The 8,060-nt window shown below is 44.0% G+C and overlaps 1 pseudogene; it reads left to right on the top strand.

Annotated features, from left to right (window-relative positions):
• The first annotated feature begins 256 nt into the window (after window positions 1-256).
• On the top strand, window positions 257-3,969 carry LOC148030932 (potassium transporter 19 pseudogene; annotated as a pseudogene).
• The last annotated feature ends 4,091 nt before the right edge of the window (window positions 3,970-8,060 follow it).

Genomic DNA, 8,060 nt, shown 5'->3' with positions numbered 1-8,060 from the left:
CCCCCTACTTTTTTTCTACTTCTCAAAGGAAGATTGATTGTGGGCATTGAGTTGGATATAAATAATGTTTCTAATTTAATATAAATTTACATAGTTTCGAAAAAAAAAAAGCGGACTTAAACTCTAACAAACTTGTGGACTTTACAAGGTCTAATGACGCAACAAAAAGCACAACTCTGTGAAAAGGTCAAAAGGGGGATAAAAAGGAGAGGAAAAAGCAATCTCAGCCTATTTTGAAGTTCCAACGAGAGAAGTATAGATCAGCCATCTGTAATCGCGGCGGAAACAGACCAGCGGTAGGTGGAGATGATGAGAGGCGCGGCATCCTCATCACATTGTGAAGGGGGGGATTCTGCATCAGGACAGATGGGGCGGCAGAAGAAGAAGAAGAAGGAGAAGAATTATTACCATGGCTCGTCGGCGGCCACGGCCATGAGCACGGGTCTGATGCTGCGGTTGGCCTTTCAAAGCATCGGGGTGGTGTATGGCGACGTCGGCACGTCGCCTCTCTACACAGTCAACAGCACGCTCACCAAAGGCACCCCGACCACCAACAATCTCCTGGGGGTTATCTCCCTCATCATATACACCCTGACGCTGCTGCCGCTCCTTAAGTACGTCTTCATCGTGCTCAAGGCCAACGACAACGGCAACGGCGGCACGTTCGCCCTCTACTCGCTGCTGTGCCGGTACGCCAGGATTAGCCTGCTGCCGGATCACCTGCACCTGCCGGAGCTGCTGGAACCAGTACCGGCTGAAGACGAGCAGATAACTGCAGATGGGCGGGCCCGGAGAGCGGCCAGGATCAAGCAGATGCTCGAGGGCAGCCGCTGGGCGCGCCAGCTCGTGCTCATCCTCACGCTGCTCGGCACGTGCGCGCTCATCGGGGATGGGGTCCTCACTCCGGCTATCTCCGTGCTGTCAGCCGTTGGCGGCGTGCAGGGCAAGTTCAGCAGCCTAGGCACCAACGAGGTGACCCTCATCTCCATCGCCATCCTCGTTGCCCTCTTCTGCGTGCAACGTTTCGGCACGGACAAGATCGGCTTCATGTTCTCGCCGTGCCTGCTTGTGTGGTTTCTCATGATAGCCGGGATCGGGGTGTACAACGTCGTGACACACGGCTCGACGATACTGCGGGCCTTCAACCCCTACTACATCTATCTCTTCTTCGCGGAGATGAAGGAGGAGGCATGGATAGCCCTCGGGGGGGTTGTCCTGAGCATCACTGGGACAGAGGCCATGTTCGCAGACCTAGGGCACTTCTCGGTGGCATCCATCCAGATCGCCTTCACATCGGTGGTGTACCCGTCCCTTCTGGCGGCGTACCTCGGGCAAGGCGCCTACCTGGTGCAGCACCCGCGCGACATAGCGCAGGTGTTCTACAAGTCTATCCCTGCCCCCATCTACTGGCCCATGTTGGTCGTCGCCGTCCTCGCCGCCATTATCGCCAGCCAGGCCATGATCTCGGCCGCCTTCTCCATCGTCGAGCAGTCGCAAGCCCTGGGTTGCTTCCCCCGCGTCAAGGTCGTCCACACGTCGTCCAAGCTGGTAGGTCAGGTCTACATCCCCGAGGTGAACTGGCTCCTCATGGCGCTCTGCATCATGGTGACGGGCGTCTTCAAGAGCACGACACTCATCGGCAACGCCTACGGCATCACGGTGGTGGCTGTGATGCTGGTCACGACGAGCCTGCTGACGCTTGTGATGCTGCTGGTATGGAGGACGGCGCTGTACAAGGTGGTAGCCTTCGCCGCAGTTTTCATGGCGGTCGAGCTGATCTATTTCAGCTCCAACCTGTACAAGTTCGACCAGGGGGGTTACATCCCGGTTGCCTTCGCGGTGGTTCTGCTGCTGGTGATGTACGTGTGGCACTACGTGAGCATCAAGAAGTTCCGGATCGAGAGCAAGGAGTCCGGCAGCTTCCTCGACTGCAGCAGCCTCAAGGTCGAGGCGCGCGTGCCCGGCATCGGCCTGGTATACACCAGGCTGCCGGAGGGGGTTCCGCCCGTCTACCTGCACTTCGTCCGCAACATGGCTGCCACGCACGAGGTGGTGGTCTTCGTCACGCTCAAGAGCGTGCCCGTGGCCCGAGTCGCCGACCAGGACCGGTTCTCCGTCGGTAGGCTCGGCCCTGCGACATACCGGTGCGTCGTTGCCTACGGCTACATGGAAGGATGCCACACGTCCGGCACCAGGCGCTCCTGCATCCGGGTGCAGAAAGAAAGTGTTGTCGACCATCAACTCAGTAGTGTCGCTTCATGCTGCATGAGCACAGATGCGTTCGAGGAGGCTTTGCTCGACAGCGTCGAGAGATTTGTCGTGGGCGATGTCGACCGTACCATTAACGAACTAAGTAATCCTCAATATCATGAATGTCATCAATCTGATGAGAATGCCTGCAATTATAATGTCTGGCCGGATCTACGTACGACAACCGCGGCTTCCGAATTCAACGGCTCGGTAAAGCACGATGACCGGTTGGAGATTGCGGTGGTAGCGGAGGAGGATGTAGTTAGGAAGCCAGCTGCTGATGGTGATGATATTGATGGCGCGCAGCGATGGTTGCGGTCGTCGATGGAGGTGGAGTTGCTCCGTCGGTCGCGGCGGTCGGGAGTGACGTACATGCTGGGCCACGCCAACGTCCGCGCGGCCCCGGGCTCCTCCGTCTTCAACAGGCTCGTCGTGGACGTGCTCTACAACTTCCTCCACAGAGCTTGCCGTGACGCACCCCTCGCGCTCTCCGTCCCGCACAAGCGGCTCCTCGAGGTCGGCCTGGTCTATGACCTCGAGTAGCTCATGTCATACCATCCACCAGCTGCTGCTACTACAAGGAAGGTATTCGAAGGCGTCCTCGCGTCTAATAAGAAGGTAAACCGCCTCCAAATGCCCATGCATGGTGTCGATGTGGCGTTTGATTGCACACATGCATATCGCGTCTGTGCATTTGTATACTGCATACAGGAGATGAAAGACATCTATCGTAGTAGATGTAGTGAGATATTCCTACGTTTGTATTGAACGATTCATTTATGCCTTGAGGAAGCGTGTCAATTCTGTTAACTGAATGAGCCTTCATGCATAGTACATACCAATAAGTTGATTTCAAAAAGTTCAACGTGAATTCTCTTTAGAGATGAATGTTGCCTTCATGCATAAATAAGTTGAGCCCAAAAAGCTTCATAAAGACAGCTCACAAGAGTAAACATCTAGTACAAAAGATGTCACTCATCAAAGAATGCCTGCAAACATGACCTAACTTGTTATGTTCTTTCAAAATATTATGATTCACAACACCCTTGTTCATGTTGCAAAGAATGCCAAAAGTAAGGATTATTTTGGGTGATAGAAGTATTTGTATGGCTTGCTTTTCACATTCACATTGGCAAAAACTACTTGATGAATGTGATAAAATCATACAACATTATAGTTTGAAAATGCATCCATATATTTGTAGCTAAAACTAGTACATGTTTTATTGAACATCTAGTTTTTTGCTATATAGAGTTCTAAGCATTAGAGTTTGGCTTCATTGGAATTGCTAACTGTGTGGTGCATGAGTTCATTTCTATTTTAAAGAGAAGTGTACAAAATAAAATTTAGAGGACTAGGTTTTGAAAATCATCCTTGGATGAAAATTAACTTTATGAAATGAAAGCTTTATTAAGTAGGGGGTTTTTCAATATTTCTCTAGAATGCATGTGATTAAGATGATTTTCTATTAATGGGCTAAGGAATCAGCCTTCGCTCTTTAACATACTTACCCTCTAGACATTTATGTAAATGCTACTCGCTCTTTAACATAGTTACCCTCTAGATATTTATGTAAATGCTACATTGCACTCTCGACATTGATGGAATATTACACCTTAGGAGAAATCTTGGGATATTTTTTCAAGCATCTCCTCAAAATAGCCTAAATTCAACACTTCATTGAGTCACCTATTGTGCAAAGGGCGCAACATGACACCCTTTTTATTTAAATGTTGACTTTGTTTAAAAATTTGAAGCTCTTTTTGTAGCTTTATGAGAAGGAGATTCACGTTTTACCACTTGTTGGCTTCTTTCCCTCTAATAAAGTGATATAAAAAAGTTCCACAATTCAAGTGTCTTGTGAGAATACATCACTTGTATGAAAAGTGTAAGTACAAACACAAGTTGATTTATTGAGCCACCTTGTTCTTATTTCACGAGGAGCCAAACGTGATTCTTTTAGTATACACAAGGAGTTTGACCATCCAAAGACAGTTGTAAAGATTATCACACAAATAAATGGCATAAATGTAAAAGCAACATACTTAAACATTTGCACTAGTGCACTCTTGGGATTAGGAGGGCACATAGAAAGCTTGATAGGAAAAAATTGGGCAATGGAAATTGGTTTGTCCAACTTTACTCCATTGGAAATAAACTATTTAATGGTAGTGACAAAGTTCTACAAGCATTCTAGGAATGCAATAATGTTTACTAAGCTCAAGGTGTTGTGTTTTAGGCAATACTTGGAATTCCCTTTAGACTTTTCTTTTGGATACCTACAATTGTTAGTTTCTACATTTACTAGAACTAGAAAGAGGACCATGCTAGCATTCTGCTTTAAGCATAATAGTAAACTATTTGGCAATGTTGCATTTTATGAAAACCATTTGAAATGTTTTCAAACGTTCCCTAACATAAGCTTGTACTATTTGAGTCACATGTTCTACAAAATGATGCAACAAACATTGTTTTTTTAATTGAAAAGTTCAATAATTCCTATTGTATTTGAGATCCTTGTGTATTTTCTATTTGAATGAAACTTAACTTCCATCGTTCACTAACTTCTTTTGTGAACTTACAAAAGGGAGACAAAGAGGTTTTGTTTGCATCTTACAAAGTGATAGTGGAAGTTTTAACAATTCAAAATGTTGATGAGAACCACACACGTTCTATCAAGAGTTTTAGTATTTTGAGTCTCTTACCTTTTTATCTCATAAGGACCAGATGTCAATTATATGTTCCTTTTCTTATACGATAGGGAACTAGGTGCCATCATATTCCTCTTCCAATCTCACAAGGAACTAGAATATCATAAGGAAACTAGATATACTCATCTTCTTATCTCATATGGAACTAGATACTAACATTTTCATCTTCTATCACTAGGTGAATTTAATTATTGTACCTTGCCCTAATTTGTCTCTTTTGAGTTATCTCTTCCTATTCTTATATAAGAAGCTAGACATTAATATAGTTCTCTTCTTTAGGCAAGAGGTGAAAATTTTATATTCCAAGCTAATCGATTTGAACTCCAAAAATGTTATTGTAGTTATTTTAGCTTAAGTTCCAATGGATTGGCTCAAATGTGATTGTGCAAAAATGTTAGTATAGTACATTTTAGCTTAGTAACCTTTTAGAGAAATGTTCTCAATTCCTATGAATGGTTCCAATTATAGCCTTATCATGGTTAGGTTTTTAAATTATATTCGCTACAAGAGAATGGGCAAATAGAGACAGCCATTTGCGATGGAAAATAGTGGCGTCACTATTAGCGTCGCTATGTTAGCAGTGCAAATAGTGATGATAGCAACGCCGCTATGTTAGCAGTGCAAATAGTGATGGTAATTTGAGAAAAAAAAGTGCCAAAAACCCGAGTGCACCATTTATTGCCGCAAACATTGTCAAGAGAGAGTGAGAGAGATCATTGCCTTGAGAGGGAAAGAGAGAGAAGGAGAGCTTCTCACCCTCACTGCTTCCATACGTGAAGAAGAGGGAGAAGTGCACGAGGGAGAGAGAAGGGACGTCATGAAGAGAAGGCGAAGAATCCTTGGGCCTTTGTGGTACGTACATTGCCTCTTCGTGCTTTGTTACTGTGTTTTCTTCTTTTCTTTTGTTTGTTTTTCTTTGTAATGAGATGCATTGAGAGAGAGAGAGAGAGAGAGAGAGAGAGAGAGAGAGAGAGAGAGAGAGAGAGAGAGAGAGAGAGGAAAGGAGAGAGGGAGAAGAAGGACAGAAGAGGAAGAGAGAGAGAGAGAGAGAGAGAGAGAGAGAAGAGAAAAGATAACAAAGAAAGAGAGAAAGAGAGAGATATATATATATAGGGAGGGAGGGAGAGAGGAGAATGAGTGAGAGAAACAACGGGGGGAGAGAAACAAAGAGAGGCAACAAAGAAAGAGAAAGAGTGAAAGAAAGAGAGGGGGAGAGAAAAATAAATGCAGAGTGAAGGAAGAGGTGGATAAAAGAGTGAGGTAAAGAGAGGAAGGAGAGTGAAAAAAAAAAAGAGAGAGCTAGAATGAGAGGGGGAGAAAAACAGATGGAAAGAGAGAGAAAAATGAAAACAATGAGAGAATTAGAGAGAACAAAATGATAGAAAAATAAAGGGAGAGGGGAAAGAGAGACACAAAGAGGGGTGGGGAAAGAGGGTCTTTCAATGTCTTATTTTATGAGTTTTTTATTTTCTATCTTTGATTTTTATTGTAACGAGAGTCGTCGAGTGCGAGTGGAGAGGAAAAGAGAGAAAGACATAGAGAAAAGAAGGGAGGGAAAGGAAAAGAGAGAAGAAGTAAGAGTGTGGAGAGGAGAAAAAGAGAGAAAGACATAGAGAAAAGAAGGAAGGGAAAGGAAAAGAGAGAAGAAGTAAGAGTGGGGAGAGGAAAATGGAGGAGGGAAAAAACATTGAGAGAGAGGGAGAGAGAGAGAAACAAAGAAGGATGAAGAGAGGCAAATAAAAAAGAGAAAGAGAGAGAGAATTTGAAAGGTGGGAAGAGAAATAAAGAAGGAAGGGAGGCAAATAAAAAAAGGGAAAAGAGAGAGAGAAAGAGGGACGGGAGAGAAATAAAAAGGGATATAGATAAAGAAAGAGAGACATGGAGATAAAAGGAACGGATGAAGAGAGATGGAGGGAGGCAAACAAATAAAGGGAAAGGGAGAGAAAAAGCAGTAGAGATTAAAACGACGGAAGATAAACAATGAGGGAACAAAAACATGTTGTTTGTCATAACATAGACCAAATCAAGAACAATGATGGTCCTAATGTCTAAGATCGCAAGGTGTATCTTAATCAGCATGTCCAGTGTCCTTGCTCTCAATGTAAGCTGGCAATCAGATGAAAGCATCGCTGGTCTATAGAACATATATGACACTTCTGTGAGTTTCAATCAAAGATCATCGATCAAGTAATCTCAAACTTTGAGCAAATGGTAAGAAAGGTGTGTATCCATCATGCTTTACATTTGTAAAGTAATTGAATATCATATGCAAAAACATTAGACGTGCCTATAAAACTTGTACATGGAGGTGATGGTGCATCCCAAGAAATTTACCTATTGTGGCCAGTTAGAAGAGTTGATGGGTGTGTGATGGATGGAGTGCTTGAGTCGATACACCAATTAGAAGGCATGACTCAATCTACACCCTCCATACCAAAGGAGACAGTGAGCATTTTCAGACCTTCCTCTAATCTTGGAGCTTGAGATGGAGGTAATGATCGATGCATTGATGCCCATGGATGTCGAGTCATTTGATCCACTGAGAGAGGAAGCATCCATACCATCATATGATGGGTGTCGAGTATCTCACTTGAAGACACTACTTGCACTCCTAAGTGTACTGGCAAAGTATAGGTGGAGCGATGTGAATGTGACCGAGTTGTTCAAGCACACTCTATGCTCCGTTGATTTTTTTAACTCCATTATAAAAAACATTTATTGTGTTTTTTCAAGGTGTCTTCTTTTTTTTTTTCAGGTTGCTAAAGTGCCATATATTATCACCTAGAAATACAATACCTGATTTCCATGATGATGAACGATTGGTATTATAAAAGCTTGTCATGGACTACAATAGCATCCATGTATGTGTCAACGATTGTGTGTTGTTTTGAGGAGACTACAAGACTATGGAGACATACCCAAAGTGTGATGCTCACAAGTATCAACAAGACTTGTAAGAGCAAACCATCCCTCAAAAAGTTCTTAGACAATTTTCACTTATATCACGTACATGTCACATATTTCATACATTAGACATGGCGATCTTGCATATGCAAAATGGATCCATAGATGGAGTTTTTCCAAAAAATATCAATAGAT

This window comes from Lygodium microphyllum, chromosome 9 (genome assembly GCF_053477565.2).
Source record: "Lygodium microphyllum isolate KBCC chromosome 9, Lygodium_microphyllum_v1.1.10, whole genome shotgun sequence".
Lineage (NCBI taxonomy): Eukaryota > Viridiplantae > Streptophyta > Polypodiopsida > Schizaeales > Lygodiaceae > Lygodium > Lygodium microphyllum.
This window is presented reverse-complemented; position numbering and strand designations above follow the sequence as displayed.